The sequence below is a fragment of the Protopterus annectens genome, chromosome 6.part0 (assembly GCF_019279795.1).
Source record: "Protopterus annectens isolate FY-2018-M chromosome 6.part0, PAN1.0, whole genome shotgun sequence".
NCBI classification, from domain to species: Eukaryota; Metazoa; Chordata; order Ceratodontiformes; family Protopteridae; genus Protopterus; species Protopterus annectens.
In genome coordinates, this window is record NC_056737.1 from 565,314,558 (window position 1) to 565,329,801 (window position 15,244).

A 15,244-nucleotide genomic window follows, 5' to 3' on the forward strand; every position below is an offset into this window, starting at 1 on the left:
AAAAACATTTTTTCACATTTTTTAAAAATTTTGGTTGCTGTACACACACATGCTCCACATGGTGCTGTGGTTGCCATATTCCACTATGGCGTGGGTACACATGTGCAGGGCCATGCATTTCTGGACCGTATGTCTAGCTGATACATTGGGTGCCCTTGTACCTGTGCCATACACACATGTACATGCGGGCAGTGTTACAATAACACATATGTGGTGTACCTTACACAATGGATACAACTTTACATGTCTCAGTATAGGCATGCCGTGATGTCTACCCGGCTCAGACAGTTTACATATGCATATGACAGTCATGAAACACATCTGTACTCACCTGCATACCACTAACACAGGGGTGTCATCTACTCTGCCATGGGCCATGTTCTCTGCATTACTGATGCATGTAGTACTCCTACATGGCGTTTGCAGTGGGCAGGGTGGGAGGAGCACTCCTGCATGTGTGCACACATGCCACATTGCTCAGCCTGGGCGTCTGTGTGACATCCACAGGCTGGACACACACTGTGCTGTGGGACATAGGTCCTGTGCACATCCCACAGGGACACACTGTGTCACTAGTCATGTGATAGCTCCCTTGCTGGTAGGGTGACACAGACCCATGGTACCACCACAGCAGAAGTACTGTATAGACATACAGTTGACATCCACCTCTGCCGTTCAGTGGACACTACCATGGTGGGGGGGGTGACACTGATGTGTACATTGCACATGTGTTTACTCACGGCCCTGCTGGACATCATTGTTGCACACATTGCACCTGCTACGGAACGTTTGGACATGGTTACTTGCTGTTCCCTCCATTTCGGGTACCTATTCTGCTACTACTCTGTCCCATATGTGCAGGCCATACATATCTTGTTTATGTACATAACATTAGGCCATCCCTCCATCATGCATGCTATGCCTGTGATACTGTCTATGATTTCTGAACATATCCATCATGACAGCTTTGCATTACACATAATTGACATAGTCACCCCTACTGCGAGGGATACGTGCACGTCGTGCGCACATTCCGTATGACATCGACGGTATATGCCCATGCAAATGTGTGCTGTGACACTATACATACATGTCCTATCCCCTGCTGTGGCACTTCATTGTTCGATATCCACTGACAACATCAGCGTGGGTGGTGGCATTGTTCTGTGTTTGGAATCCCTATGGCGGACCTTGGGTTATCACGTCTGTGTACATGTTGTCCCACTGCTGTGCACACGTTGTCCACAGTCGTTGGTATGCTCGGCTTAGCATTACATAACCACCTTTCACCACTCTCTGCCTAATGGACAGGTATCTTTACCTACACACATCGTTCACATACAGTGCAGATTAGTCATACATATCATGCGTTACACATCAGTACATCTCGTGGGTACGACATACCTTTCCGGCCTTTGCTTCTGTATTCGTCAATATCTTCCTCTAAATACTTCCTTTCGATTACGTTTGTGTTCGGTATGAACATACGGTTTGAATATCCAGGGAGTCTTCCTTTTATTAAATCGTCACCTGAGGCATGTGGGTTCATCACACCAATAGCTGTTCCTCGGTGTGTAGTTATGCGCATATCACTGGTGATCCTCCTCCATTCGTACGTTACCCGCGAAACTAGGCCATGGTTCATTCCTCATGTGGCCGTTAGTTATTTGCACTACCTTCGTGGGGATGGTATGTATTGTATCATGTTTGTGTGACTGCATACGCTATGTGTGGTGTCAGGTACATTACGCTGTGGTGTTAGCCGTGGATTGTGTGTGTTGGGTATGGTATTCTGTTCGACATGTGGGTGTCCGTGTCCTGGCGGCGTCTGTCGATGGCGTTGTGCATTCAGATGTGTAACATAGCTGTTATATTCCTGTACACAACGGATGCAAGGATGCATCAGCTGCTGCTACTGTTTCCCACGCGGCTTGTTGCGGGTATGCCGCTGTCATTGACTGCCTGTATGTTTTTGCTACGGTTTTGGCTGTTATCCCTTTGATATGTGCGATGGGGTATATCTGCGGATGTGGGTGACGGGTAGGGGGTGTGGGTCTTGCATTTATACATACAAGATATGCTTGTGTGTCTGCTCCATCCCTGCTTGGGGAGCTGCAGGTTACCTGTCTGTTGTTCTGGGAATGTTTGTTTTGTTGATGTCGTGTGGTGTCGGTATCGCCTGCATGTGTGCTTCCTGCACGTATTCCTCCTTCACATCGGTTATATATCTGCGGATGTTCGTCCGTGCCTACTATCCATTGGCATTTTGTCACTGATAGTTACGGTGATTGTGGTCCTGTACTTGGGACGGCCTGTATGCTACCGGTAGCCTCCTATTCGTGTGGCGCTTGCTTACTTAACGGTCGTGGAACACACAGCGGTATTTACGGGACCGTAAGTGTCCACGATCGGTGCTGGGATAGCACATTCGTATTTTCGCCGTACATGCCTGATGCTGTGTAACGTTGCCGACGTATCGTGTTGAGTCTGCCATATGGCCGCCATACATACGGTCATGGTTTGTACATGCGTCCTTTGCATCTGCTGTTGGCTATGGCCCTGTGGTACATTCTGGGACATTTCCGCTTTGCATGGTTTTACGTCGCCACGCGCATAGCCACTGAGGAGATGTCAGTACTACTTTGTGGGTACTGCTGTACATACGCCTATGGTTCCTGTACTGTATGCCTACGCATGTTATTACACTCCGCCTGTGACATGTCACCTACATACACATTTTACAGTGGCACACACATTACACACACACAGCGGAACACAAGACAACCTCACCTCACACATACACATATTGCCGCCATGGCTCTCAACCTTCCATTTCCGAAATGAGGAACACACACATTCATAATGTGGAACAAATGGGCAAAATGTGGAACACATACTAATGGCTTACTAACAACTTCAGCTAAGAAGGTCATAGGATAGTTAAAATATGCTGATGTACTTACAAAGAAGAACCTTTAATGAATTACTATGATTAATTTCTATTTACCAGGATGTCATTTAAATACATTCCTAACAATGAATGTTTGACAGACTATTTCAATGTGGAACTTTGAGGAACTGCGAGGAACATGAACTGTTTTAGACCCCAAATGAGGTACGTTCCTCATAATGACGTACACTTGACAGGTATGATTGCCGGTTTCGCACCGACGGTTGCACACAGTACCTACGTTGGCCGCATCGCCGGCGGCAGTGTGTACCTCCGCACTCATATCCTATGGATATGACACGCACATATCCCGTTACTGTACCATGGCCTGGTGATCATCCCGACACGCGGATATGTATTGATGCAGGTTGACATTTCCATGGCTGGCGTTCCCTGCTCTTCCCACCCTCCCGGATGATCGGGTTGTCGTTCACTATGTTTACTATGTGGAGATTTCGCGTCTTACTCATCTGTAAACTTGCATCCCTGGGTTCCATATTATACAAAATAACGTAGCTGGATGCTGCTTACTGTATAAAAACGATTTATTTCATAGAACCAAACAATACAATATTTGATGAGCGCTTTCGGGTTGTTACCCTTCATCAGATAAAATACATCATATCTTAAAACTTCTTTTAAAAAGCACTCTAACCAATCAAATTCAGTAAAAAACCCGCCTTTTACAAAGTGTGGGCTTAAGCGGGACAACATCGTTCAACCCTGGATCCCTATGTGCTGTCAATTCCAGGATCCACTTGGATTCAGCCAACTCTGTATTCAATTTAATATCACCCCCTTATGGGTCATATTTAAATTAACAATGACTCTAAATGTAAATCTATGAGAAGGATGTTCTTTCACATGCCTATATAGTGCATTACGTTCGTCCTTGTTCTTAATATTGGACATATGCTGGAGAATTCTAACTTTCAACATCTGATTAGTTTTCCCAACGTAGTAGCTCGAACACGAGCTGCACTCCGCAATGTAGACTACATCGGTAGTCCTACAAGTTGCCCTTCCCTTAAATGTGTATAATTGATTATTGTTGGGATGTCGGAACTCTACCCCTTTTTTAATAAGACTACAGGCTTTTCTCACTGTAGCCCCTATTGGCAAAACATTCACCGAGGTAACCCACCTCCTCTTCAAATTGTTGATTGTCCTTACTTAACCTTGAAATCCTTCCAATCTGACCCTGCACCACATTGGGAAAGGTATGTCTCGGATGCATGCTATCAAATGATAACAGAGTGTTCCTCCAACACTCTTTCCTGAACAATTTAGAAGAGAAACCATCCCTGTTTTGCATCAGGCATACATCTAAAAAATCTATAGCCTCTTTAGAGGTCTTTACACTAAACCTAAGAAAGGTGGTGGTGGTATGTAGGTAGTCTATAAATAACATCAATTCTTCATCTGTACCCTTCCACAGTGAGAAAATGGTTGGTGATATTATAGAAAAGAATAAACCATTTAGATACACAAAATATAGGCCTTGGTTAGATACAACACGTAACAATAAAGTGGTTGGTGGAACTAGATCCAATCGACGTAAGGTGGCACTCACTTATGGAAGTGATGCAAGAGGGGTTTGTGACATCATACGAAAGAATTGGAATATAATAGTGAGTGACGAATGTTTAAGGGATATGGTGGGAACCCATCCCCAGTTTATTTATAAAAGAAATAAGAATTTGAAGGACTTGTTATGCAAGGAAAAGAGGGTTTTAGGTAGTGGGAGTATCATTGGAAGAGTGGGGACCACTGCTTGTGGATCTTGTAAAGCCTGTAGTCTTATTAAAAAAGGGGTAGAGTTCCGACATCCCAACAATAATCAATTATACACATTTAAGGGAAGGGCAACTTGTAGGACTACCGATGTAGTCTACATTGCGGAGTGCAGCTCGTGTTCGAGCTACTACGTTGGGAAAACTAATCAGATGTTGAAAATTAGAATTTTCCAGCATATGTCCAATATTAAGAACAAGGACGAACGTAATGCACTATATAGGCATGTGAAAGAACATCCTTCTCATAGATTTACATTTAGAGTCATTGTTAATTTAAATCTGACCCATGGGGGGGGTGATATTAAATTGAATACAGAGTTGGCTGAATCCAAGTGGATCCTGGAATTGACAGCACATAGGGATCCAGGGTTGAACGATGTTGTCCCGCTTAAGCCCACACTTTGTAAAAGGCGGGTTTTTTACTGAATTTGATTGGTTAGAGTGCTTTTTAAAAGAAGTTTTAAGATATGATGTATTTTATCTGATGAAGGGTAACAACCCGAAAGCGCTCATCAAATATTGTATTGTTTGGTTCTATGAAATAAATCGTTTTTATACAGTAAGCAGCATCCAGCTACGTTATTTTGTATATCTTTGGATTGTTCTCCTACGTTTTGCTGGATTTGGCAGAGCAACGACCTTTGTGTTTTGGGTTCCATATTAACCTGTTGTACTTTATATCTGTGTATGTGTACATATATTTCTACGTGTGTACTGATATCTATTTCCGTATCTGTGGATGCACATAAGTACATATGTAGTCAACTTGCGGCGATAGTGGCAGCATACGGCTACGCCGTCTGCTGTAGAACCGGCGTGCGGTTGAGGTGTTGGCGTTCCATGCTCTGCTGGCTATTGGGTGTGCAGTGTTTGGGTGCTGCCTTTGTTGGAGTCACACATAGGTCCGCCCATACGGTACACATTACGGGCGGACATGTTTGTGTGGCGTCCATTTCACTGTGTGTGCAGGTAAGGAGGTGTCAGTCCATGGGGCCTACGCTGTCACAGTATGTGCTATGCGTTCCCTCTTTGCCAGGGCGTAGGCATATTGGGTACGCCTCCGTCTACCTACTGGGGCTGGCACAATGTGTTCATGGTGCTGAACGCCTTGTGCCTGTGCTTGCCTTGGCAGTTGTGGCGGGCTTGGTGGCCCTACACCATTATGTCCCTGCAGCAGCTGTTTCCACAGAATCATATTGTGTAGCATACAACATACTATGAATATGTGGGCACATGTGCCTGGTGAGTACTGCAAGGCTCCACCGGATGTATCCAAGCACCGGAACCGTGATTTCAACATCCCAAACACACGCTCTATGATTATTCTGGTTTGTGCGTGTGCCTCATTATGGCCTTCTTGCATGTGTGTGTGTGTGCATTTCTGATGGGTGTCATCATCCACGGCTCCAGTGCATAGCCAGCATCACCCACAAGGTGACCTTGTGTGATGTCCCCCCTGGCAAATACCTGATACAGCTGTGAGGCATGCCAGATATGGGAGTCGTGGTAGCTTCCAGGGCTGCCAGCACACACATCCATGATAATGCCCTGCGCATTGCACACAACCTGGCAATTGATGGAGGGTATCCCTTGCGGTTTATGTAGCGTCTACCCTGCTCCCCGGGCGGTGACTTGATCTCTATGTGCGTACAGTCGATCGCACCCAGTACCTCCGGGTATTGTGCCACATGGTGGAAGCGGCACATATTGCTAGCCAACTCCTCCTGAGATCTGGGGAAGTTTATATACTCATGGGCATGTCGTAACATGGCATCCAGGAACTGGTGTAGTACCCTAGATGCTGATGCCTGTGAGATACCCATTATATCCCCGGTTGGCCTTTGAAAGGTACCTGTAGCCAGTATTCGCAAGCTCACACATACCTTTGTGTCCACTGGGATGGGCTCCCTTCTGTTGTCTCTTGTTCTCAGGCGTGGCCGGCACAGCTCCACTATTTGCTGTAACGTGCCCCTGTCCACCTGGTAACGCTCTACTATCTCCAGGTCTTGCAGCCCCTGGTAGGTCACCCTTGGTCTGAACACTCTCCTTCTCCTGTGAGGCCTACGGTAGTTGTTGGCACCCTCCTCCGCAACTCCGTCTGTCTCTGCCACATACCTATGCATCACGGCCACGGCGGCACCCAACATATACATATTAAAAGTTCCCCGTGTGTTTACACCCTACGGTGCGGCGTTTGGGAAATCGCTGTGTGTTGTGTGCATTCACACTTTATACTGTTGTGCTGTATACCCGGTGATGTCATTGGGTGTGTCTGTGCAGCCGTATCTGTGGATTATCTTCGGTGTTTTACCGTTGCAACTGCAACGGTATTGCCTTTAGTGTTACATTACAGTTGCCTGCATTGGCTTAGCTTTGCATCTTACATTACTGTTTCTGCATGTTGCACCTACTATTGCATGCAGTGCATCCTGCAGGCACATGGCATATGATGCATTTTGTCTGCCGCCAGCGTTATGCTACCTCTGTACTTGGCTGTGCTATTTTGGTTCTTTGCTCTTTGCATTTCTACTACATCCCCTACTATCTTTGCATTCCTATGCCTCCCCTTCCCGTTAGGCAGGAGTCTGCATGCAGAGTTGTCAGCTGCCGCCGTTTGCCCTTCCTGGATTGATTGGTGTTGATTGCTCATTACGGCTCCAATTACAGTGCTTCCGCATTTCCTCATATTCTCCGCATTACCTTCCTATATCCGTGGTTGTTGACGGGGAGGCCGTCACATGACTGGGTTGGGGAACGTAGTCATCCTCGTGCACATGCATCTGTGCGCATTATGTACTCTCAGCGCATCTATTTCCTCACACGCTGGTCCTGCTGCTGTGATGTGCATTGTACAGCCCAGGTTTGCTGGCCTCCAATATGCTTCCTCCTACAGTGGCACACCCCTCTGCGATTGACATGTATCCCGTGTAGGCCACTCCTCGGTGTGGTACCGCTGCGCAGTTTGCTCCATCCTTACACCGGCGCCGGTTTTGCGATTCACTATTATCTGCCTCATTTGCATGGCATTGACTGCTAATACATGGTTATGGCGCCGAACACTGCCGCCACTCCTTGACAACCCTTGCGCTGGGGTTGAGGCTTTCCATACATACTATGGTGTGAGGTGGCTGTGCAGCTGATGTGTATTATACAGCTCTTTTAGGACATTGTCATATTATTTCATTGCTTTGCACCTTCTGTGCACATATCCGGGGGTTCTGCTGTGTTTCTCACATAACATTTTGTCATTACTTACAGTTTGTGCATGTTTTCTTTGGACATTCTCGGTGCCTTTCGCCATTGGCATATTGCACCTGTATGATACCTGACGTTGACAGCCTTCCGTTACTCCTTGGTCATGTTTGGGTAAATGTAAACCGTTTTTGGTTTACATTGCCGTGCCTTACGCCACGCCCCACTTCGTGGATCGCTATTTGCCTTCATTTGCATGGTGCAATACCGCACACAGTGTGATTAGCATACCTACGCCGGGGGCGGCGCAGGTCCAGCGCACGCCGGTAGTGCACGTGGGATTGCTTCATACCTGAATCGCTCGGTGGCCATATTTGGCTTTATAACGCCGACGCTATGCGGGCGCCTGGCGCAAGGTTCATGAATCCCGGGGATAGAGTTTAGCAATATGTGATTAACATCCATAAAATGACTGTGGCTTGAAAAATAAGGTATTTGCTTAATTGACATGTTTTCCTGCAAAATCAGCAACGCATATATACATTTCACAATGTCAGCAAGAATGATGACCTCTTACAGACTTAGCAAAAATGTAAAAAACAGGATGTGTGCATTTCACGTTGTCAGTAAGAAAGCTAACCTGCTTCCTTAAAGAATGGACAACAAGAAAACAATCTGTATGTGTTTCTATAATATGACACTGATAAGCAAGGAAGTTTGAATGGATAAAGACAATACCAGTATTATTTCTCTACAGGATGAAAACATATTTTTTTGCAAGCACCAGCAAACAGCTGTTTTCATACAATGATCAAAATAGAATACCAAGGAGAAAAACAGCATGTAAAACCACTATAAAGAGACTATAGCAAATGAAATTGTTAGGAAAGGTATTTTGTACAGGAAAGCTATCTTCTATGCGCATTGAGAAGTAAAGTGGTACAGTGTAACTAAAGCTGCAACAGTAGTATGTTTGGTTTGTTATAAAGAGCTATTTATTCATTACTGCTTTTAAAGTGACAAGAGTTTGGTACTGCATCAGTGTATAGTCTGCAAGTTTCTGTTGGCAACTGACTGTGAATGCAATTATAACTAGACTTTAATTTCAGCAAAATCTAGCCAGCAAGACCATAGTGTCTTAAGAAGACTTCGGATCCAGCACAGTAATCAGCACCTTGATAATTAATTTTTCAGTTCCCACCCTGACTACGACACTCCTATCCTTTATGCTCTCTTCCTGCCATATGAATATCAGACATCCTCCAGGGTATGTCTGTGAATGCAAAGGCTACTGTGCTATCAAATGACTTAAGTGTGTTACAGCAATATTAGAAAGTGTCACTAATTTTGGGCCATCACCCCAAACCCAAATGTATGTGTGGCATCCTCCAGATGTCTTGCTCTAACAGATTGACAGGAATGACTGAGCATCAAGAGTATAAATACAATGTGCCATACCGACATAGAACATACATGTATATCAGGTATTACCTGTGCATATGTATGTTTGAGTAGGTGTACCTGGCTGCCTCATAAAGACAGAGATGGGATGCAAAAACGTCAGGTAAATAAGCTGTACATGTTGTACACATGTGTAATCTTAGTTTCTGTGCATCCAACAGAGTTTGATTTCTACAGCTACTTGTTGTTGCATTGCTCTGACACAGACATGGGTACTAGAATAATAATAATTATCAGGTTGAAATTGGAGATGTGTCCAATTGTGTTATGACCTTGTGTCCATGCCTACTACAAACAGCTATATGACCACTGACATAGTTGTATGGACTCAGCAATACCTTAGCTGTAAAACATGTCTCCACCAAAGTAGAGAAATCCCCTTTGCTGGACAACAGCAATACACAAACTACATGATTGGTCACTATAGTGGCTGTACAGGGCAAAATAGCAGCAGGCACCAACTTGGCAGCAAGTCAACCTTTCTCTAAATGAGCATATAAGGTCAGAGGTAGATTACTGTAAGCCTAACTATCAGTTCAAATTGGACACATCCACCTAGGGCAATCACAAGCCTGTCTTCACATATGTCTGCAATCTCAGAGGCAACAACCCAACCCACCCTGTAATGGTGGTCAGTCACACCGCATACATACACATCATAGCTATAGCCAACCTGCTGCAGACAGGTTTAGGGCAAACTTCACCCCCCTGGCTCGCCATCAGTATAGGTGGATATGCACAGCAACTACATCCCACCCCTCATCATCAGGGAGCACGTGCATATTGCCTAATCAAAGTCAACTAAAGCAAGTCTCCATAGGACCTGATAACATTCCTGTCTGCATCCTACATGATCTGAGGCATATGCTTCCAGCTCCATTACACACTGTATCCAAGCAAAGCCTGAGCACCATTGACATCCCATCTTCAAGGAAGCTAGCCACTGTCATCCCTCTACACAAACATGAATGATGAATGGTGGTTTATGCAATGTACTGACCCTCACTGGGGGGAACATGACACATCAGGACCAGGAGTGCAATCAGGTTCATATTGTGCTGATAGATGACACGGGTATTATGTGGTTGTACGTGGTGGCTACTAATAGGCAATATTGATGTGCTGGCTCTGTAAATAACTCTGGGCAATGTCTGAGGTCCTATGATGTCTTTACCTGTTTATGTCTTCTAGGTGGCATGTAGCGTCAGTCAGCATACACTGCAAAGGAGAATGCAGCTATCACTGATGCAATAATACAGCACCATGCGGTGCTATTCGGCAGGAGCCGACAAAATCTGTGGGAGCAGACTGCCCTGTGAGACAACCTTGTCCACAGAGTGAACACCTTGGGCCACCATGGCTGTGCATATGATCAGTTCAGGCACAATCAGGTCAGGCATTGGGCAACTGACCTGATATATCATGCCTGACAAAAGGCTGCTGCCATGGCCAGAGACCATAGTGTTACTGGTGGGTGTCCAGCCACACAGGCCCCACTTACGGCAACAGAGGAACTCCCCCACAGAACAGCAAACACATGAAACACCAGTCGTGGAGGTGGGTGGCACCCAAGCAACAGGCGAGGAGCATCCAGGTAAGGTCACAGTCCACATCAATTTAATCATGTAGCAGTCATACTGCCTTCTATAGAGTATCTAGATGCATATGTCAGTTCAAACTGCATTTGTGAGTGGGGTCTAGTAATGTACATAAGTGCACATCTATGGTGAGGGTAAGCAAATTGTGTACTATCATAGCTTGTACTGTACCTGTGCAGAAACGTAGCATTCATCTTGTACCAATGGCAAATGTGAGTCTGCCAACAATACCTCTCCTCCACAACTGCATAGGTCCCTCTGGTCTGCATGTGGGACAGCAGCCTGATGCTGGTGAGTATGGGATTTTCCTGCTGTGGCTCACCAGTACCACTGGCATGTTAAGGTCATGCATGTGACCATGCACACAACTTTTACTCTCAGCCATTTTGCAATATCTGCATGTTCACTTGTGGTGGTATCTGCATTGCATCACAGTGGTCATCACAGGGTCCTATTTGCAGGAGATGTCACATATCTGTAGTATACCTCACAACCTGTCATTGCAGGAAATCTGGACAAAGGCTGACAAAATGGGGGATGAAGGCCCAAAACTAGGGACATCTTTTATAAATTGTTGTTATACAGTGCATATAAATGGTGTACACACACGTGTTAGAATGCCAGGTATTTGTGATATACAAAAATGAGAGCACAATAGAACATATCTAAATTCTTCCAACCTTTCATGTGACGTATAACCTGTACAATTTAATTGTAAAACAAAGATATCTGTTAGGGGAACGATTATGACACATAAAAAACTTACAAGAAGCTAGATGCATATGTGTGCACAGGTTGAAGCTAATACTGTGTTAAAGCAGTTTTCAATATTATTACAGCATTATGTCTTCTTGGGTACGCACCTGTCATCAATTACAGAGACTCTTTGATTAACAGCAAATAACAGTCAGCTTTCCTACCAGGATTGGCTTAAATTTACTTAGTTGCCTGCTACAGCAACAGTCATACTTTGCATACAGCTTACAAAGCAGCAAAGGGATCTCATTTATGAAAGGTATCAGCCCAGATAAGGGTATACACACATTTCCACAGCATTGTATATGCCATGGAACACAGTGAAGACAGTCATCAAATGGTAGTGGAAATATGGGGCAACAGTGACATTGCAAAGAACTGGACATCCCTCCAAATGTGTGGAAATGACAAGACCCAAACTGGTCAGGGATGCTGCTAGGAGACCTATAGCAACACTACAGGAGTTGCAGGAATCGCTGGCAAGTACAGAATGTGTATTACATTTGACAACAAACAATCTCCCATTTTCTCCACACGTCTGGTCTATGGGGTAGGTTTGGAAGATGGAAGCCTTCTCACACACAGAATAACATCCAGGTCTGGCAAATTTCTCAAGAAAAATACATTGCGTCCACCAACAGCATGTGGGGAAGTGTGTTATGGTGTAATGAGACCAAGGTTGCACTTTTTGGCCACATTACCAAAAGGTTTGTTTGGCACAAGAACAATACTGTGCATCACCAAAAGAACACCGTCCCCATGGTGAAGCATAGTGATGGCAGTGTCCTGCTTTGGGGTTGTTGGTTGTTGTTCATAAGCTGGAAATGGGCCATTAGCCAAGGCAAATGGGATTAGGAACAGTTCAAAATACCAATCTCTTTTGGCCCCAAATCATCATGTGTCTACTAGAAAGCTGTGAATGGAGAGGACTTACACCTTTCCAAACAACAATAACCCATACCACAACTCAAACTCCATAAAAAAATGTGTTAATCAGAAGACAATCAACATTTTGGAATGGCCCAGCTACAGTCCACACATACATCCAAAAGATAATCTGTGGGGTGCCTTGAAGTAGCCTGTGCAGAAGTGATGCCATTGCAATCTGACAGAGTTGGAGGGCTTCTGCAAGGGAGAGTGCACAAATATTGCTAAGTCGAGATGTGCCATGCTGATACACACCTTCCGAAGAGGACTGATTGCTGTTATGAAATCAAAAGGTGCTTTAACAAAGTATTAGTTTAAGGGTGTGCACAGTCATGCAACCAGTCTATTGTATGTATTTCAACTTCTACATGTTACTCCTAACCAATGTGTTTGTTCTTTAATTGGAATGCACAGGTTATAGGTCACATTAAAGGTGGGAAGTGTTATCACATGATTTCTGTGGTCTCATGTTATATATCAGACAAACCTGGCATGTTAACAGAGGTGTCAACACTTATAATATCCATTTTAAGCTTAGAAGGTTGATACTGTAACCAGTTCTGTTGTAACATGCATGTAATGCAGGTTATGAAGAGTGAGATTCAAATTATGTCATCAAATAGTGACACCAGTCCTCATATCATCCCAGTAATGTGTCAGACAAACAGAGGATTTATGACAAACAGACCAGAAATATGAGCCCCACAGGTAGACATTCAATGACCCTCTGCACAGCTGAGAGGTATGTTCTGTAGGAGTTGCCACTGTGCTATACAGATGAACAGCAATTATGTGTACATGGGTGCAATGTGTCCTACTTGAAGGCCCAATGTCATCATCTACTAACACTGCTCACATATCACAGAGGTGTATTTAAGTAGTAACATTAAGTGGAAAGCGCTGCACTGCATAATGTTGAGGACCTGTCCAGAGTGTGTGTGTAGTGGTCTGACTGTGATGTAAAATGTCACCAGTTTGCTATTGTGAGGTCTGTGTAATGCCTGTCTGCCAACTCACCTATATGTGTGTGTGCATGTGTGTGCATGTGTGTGCATGCGTGTGTAGCTGCAAACGGTATAGTACAGGTATTAATTTACATATGTTGTCTTTCATCAACAGGTGGCCATGGTGGTCGCAGTCCCTCCCGCTCAGAATCTGATGTCATTGTCTCTGCAGACTCTGGCAATGATGATGGTCATATCGAGGCACAGGTGGTGTTGTCAGGGACTGAATCTTTGCCATTGGTTAGCATCCCACAGTCATCCACAATGTCCCCGCACAGAGTAACAATGCCCACACATGCCCTGTTCCCAGCAGCCACAGATGATGGACAGTTGGCAGATAGTGGCATGGAACAGGCTAATGTGGTAACTATGGCAGGTGAGAGTGTAGACACTTTCCATAGCCGGAGTGCAGGCGAGGTCCCACACAGGTGGATAGACAGGAGTGCTTACAGGAGGACTCCTACTTGTCAGGCCGCTGTTGCAAGTGCCATAGCAGGTGTCACCAGATAATTGTTTCAGCCTGTCATAGATGCACAGGTACATAGTGAATGCAACACTAGACAAATGCTCAGGATGGTGGATGCAACTCTTCCTAATTTAGGTGGCAACATACATAACCTTGTTGAGGGCACATGCCAAAGTACAGAGGTCATGAATCGATGGTGGGCATGTTTGTGCTAGAGCTTGTGGTGGGAGATGGGCATTGGCCATGTGGACGTAGGTCAGCACCAACATCAGCTGAGAGTCTATGGGGTTGTGCACCTTCACACTCCCGTAGTGACAGTGACACCACCACCACTGAAGGCAGGGTGCTGTCCACATCACAATAGAGCTGGCCACTGGGACGTGGTCCTAACCAGTCCCATCAAGGACATGGATCCAGCAGACAGCAGTCACCATCAGGAAGCAGTACTGCACCTGGCCTTGGGCCTGGTGCTGCCGGTGAGACCCCGAGCAGGACCAGTTCATGTGTCCGTGGCTGGAGATGGTGAACCGGTCACCCTGCCATGTATGGTCCACAGCTGTCCAACATACCCCTGTGTAGGGCAGCCACATAGTATGACTGTGTGCATACATACACACCACATCTGAATCACAGGCAGGTCACGTCCAGACACACAGAACACCTCTGCACAGCCCTTCTATAGGATAGCCCTCCAAACACACACACATAGATGTGAACTGTATGGCCCAGCCTAGGCCTCTGGCAAACCCACACCACACCCTGTGCATATGATGATACCTGTGCCACAACCCTGTCATCCATACCATCTATACAGGGAAAGGCTAATATGGGCCTGATGCACAGGGTGAATATAGTACAGTGTAGCTATGTAATACTGTGTAAGGTGCTGTCTGCTTGCATTTGTTATGGGTACACATAAAGGTGTATGTACCTCATTAGCCATGATGCATTATTGCTGTTCTACCACTGACTGAATGTAGTCTGCCATGCCGTATTCCGTTTGTGTTCCAGGTGTCAGTGTGTCTGCAGGCTGTGGCCCTGCAGACATTACCAACATAGATTATCTCAGAGTGGAAATACACTGACCATTTCAT